Genomic DNA, 3474 nt, shown 5'->3' on the forward strand with positions numbered 1-3474 from the left:
TGCATCTGTGGCTCAGTCGGTGGAGGTAAACCAAGTGAAACATATTGCGGTTGCATCAATGGGATATTTTCCAAGGCAAAAGCGGTCAAAATAGAACCATATCAAAAGTTCTTCAATCTTACATTTTTTACCTTGGTTAGTTGTTCTTTCATCACAAAGAGTACTGCATTACACTAGTTGAACACCTTTGGTTCAAGGCATTCCAAGGCATACTGCATATAAGACCTGTTGGCCACATGAAGAGCCGCACTACCAGCCAGTCTAGCAAAAGTGAACAGAATGGTCCTCAAAGACCTCTCAGTGATGTCTCTGATATTGATTTTTCCGTCCTTACTCGGCTGAGATCCCTCTCTGCAGTACCGACGAATATAATCTCTCTACGGATTCGCCCCCACGGGCCGAACCTGATAATTAAATAGGGGCACCACACCTCGATAAGCCGGTCAAAAAATAGATGTCCACGACAGTCAAAGGGATGGATTTGCCCCTAATCTGGAACACCTGGTTGGTAGGATCCCATGCATCGAGGAAATATTACAACAAGTTGATTTGTTGCCTCATGCTAGAGATGCGGGAAAACTTGAACAGGCCACAGTTCCGTAGTGCATTTACCGTAACCGGATCATGTAAAGCAAGCATGTCCTCTTCTTCATGCTCACGTTCTCGCCATGTAACATACATTTTTCTCCAATGAATCTCTAAAAACAAACAAGAGAAGAGTCAAGATCTTGATTTGGTGAAAAACAGGCAAAAATTTCCATGAAAAATTGTGCACAAGTTTCCCTCCTTGCACCCATCGCACCCCCAGTAGTGTACTGGGTGGGATGCATGCTGACTGGCCAATGGCCAAGCCAGCATGCATCGCACCTTTCAATATAGGAAAGGTGTGATGGAGCCAGGGCGAATTCTTCAAACCCCAGGGGCTTAGGAAAACCAGGAAACATTCTCAAAATTCAAAAAGGAAAGAATGAAACTAAAGAGCTCAGATTTAGCTCTTACCTGGTCCAGACAGCACCAAGAACCGTCCGCAGAATCTCCCGGAATCAACTGGTGAAAATCAAGGGGGAAAGCACCTCCAAAGCTCCAACAAACCAAAGTTCAAATGAAATGGTAAAATGAGAGGTAAAAACCACTTTTAAATTACTTTTCACGTAATTCAAGTAAAATATTAGTGTTTTGACTCATTTTTCAAGCATATATTATTCGTTTCTAACTAGTTTGATGAAGCAATTGAATAGGTAGTACAACCTTTGAAGGAACAAAGTTGTCAATGGTAAATCAAGGTAATCAATGACCATTATATTAAGCAGTTTTTATGTGGAGTTCAAGCTCGTTAAAAATTAAACATAAGCAATGAGCAAATGTTTCCCTAGAGTTTAAGCTCATTCATTAAAAAATTAACCAATTGCCGGTAAATAACCATCGTGAATGCATTATCATCAACCTTTGAAGCTTTGGTCGTGTTCTCATCATCACCTCCACTCTGTATTGGCCAATCATTCACCTCCATTTAATTGTTTACCCTTTTTGAGGAACAGCTGCGAAGAGTGATCCTGTTAGCCATCCTTGTGACACTGTCGTGATTGGAAAATTCCAAACCTTACATGGAATTATCTTCTACCCGAATTTATCACTCGTTCCTCGAAAAACGAGTCTCCTTTAAGCTCTTTTCATCTGACTCATAAAATATGAAAAGATTGCCGAGACATTGGCCTCTCCAACTCGTTAAAGTGACCGGAAGTGTTATCCCTCCTTTAGATTTTAATCTTTTTGGACCTGAGGGATTATTACAAAAAACGATCGAGCGCTTGTTTTGTTCGGCTCGTTAAAATTACCGAAAGTTCATCCCTTTTCTATTATTTTATACATTTTCAGACTTAAGGGATTATATGACGAAAAAGGATTCTTGGAGTTTTCTTTACGTCCCTTTCAGACTCTCTAAAATTGAAAAGGACCAAGTTACCTTTGTCGTTAAACTCGTTAAAACCTAATAGCGACAAACTTGTCCATACCGACAAGAACGAGTTTCACTATCGCTAGGCTCGTTAAAGCATAGCGATGGGTTTGCACAAAGGGAAAATTATAGAACAAGCATATGTTATCCTCCTCAAGCTTGACAAAAATAAAGAGGTACTGGTTAGCAATGACTGGGGAAAAATTGGGAAGAAAACTTGAAGAAACTTTGTTGGTAGCAAGTCGTTCTTGAACATGACACTTTCGCTCCACATCCGAGTCGGGTTCGGTTGTTCCGTTCGCTGGTCATATCACCATTGGTCCATCACACCATCCACATTTGGGGTTAACGCTACCAATCCATCATGTTAATGTCACCGATATGTTCAAGAGAAGTCACTCAGAGAATTCACCTATGTCTCATCCACTGCAATACATTTACGCTCCATTCTTTCATGACCGCCACCCTGAACCTTATATCATCAGATTGTTTTCACCCCCATTAAAATCATTTGCTCCATTCTGTGTCATAGATGTGGGATTCACTAAGGCCCTCCTATGACGGATCGCTTCTTGTCGAAATCAGCTCATTATCTAGGAAGTCGATCTAGGGACAACCCTTTCAGTACTTTGAAGCTTGCATGCCTCAATGGCAAGTTTCTCACTTCCAGTGATAGGTTTACATCAATGGCCTTCGATCGAAAGATTTTGCGTGGTGTTCGATGCCAAGTCCCTTATTCACACCACGTGAATTGTACTGTAGTACCTTGAGGGTCATCATCATTATCGGTGATTCCTCTCGCGCCTGTTAACAGCTTACATCATTGGCTAGTAATCTGACGATGTCTTTCCATGTTCGACTCCAAAACATCTCTCACATGGATCGACTTGTACTTCGAGTGAAGATCAAACGAGATTGAAGACCCCGGATCTAGTTTCATCCATTCGGGCTGCGATATATATTCAGGAAAGTAAAGACATCAAATGTACATCATTGCTGCACAGATAATCATCCAACCTAAGGGATGATGGCTCTACCAGAATCATTAGTCTGCACACAGATGATTGTCTGTCTTATGTACATGAAAATGAATTTATAAAGTTGAGCATGGGAATTCCCGCCTCATCTAGATCATGAAAATATTATGAAGATAATGTATTGTATTGTATCTTATTACAGGTCGCCTTCCAGCTCGAAAAAACTCCGGATCCTCATGATAAATCATTTCACCCGACATCAAAAGATTAACGACCTCATGCTTTAGGGGGCAACTATTATAGACATTTTTGTGCACTGCAACCCCAATCAAACATGTCAATAAACCAAGGGCTCCTAAGTCCCTAAAAGTGTTGTTTCATCCCCTAAAAGAACAAGGTCAGCTGATTACATCATCTCCCAGAAGTTCTCCATGAAAAACTACTCAGAACTGGTCAAGATTGGACCATCTCACCTGCTCCATGGTCAAAGTGCGATGCATCCCACCTAAATGCACATGGGACGTGTGATGCATACTGAAAAGC

This window comes from Pinus tabuliformis, chromosome 6, assembly GCF_031772625.1.
Source record: "Pinus tabuliformis cultivar Carrire ecotype Pingquan chromosome 6, CPIR1, whole genome shotgun sequence".
NCBI classification, from domain to species: domain Eukaryota; kingdom Viridiplantae; phylum Streptophyta; class Pinopsida; order Pinales; family Pinaceae; genus Pinus; species Pinus tabuliformis.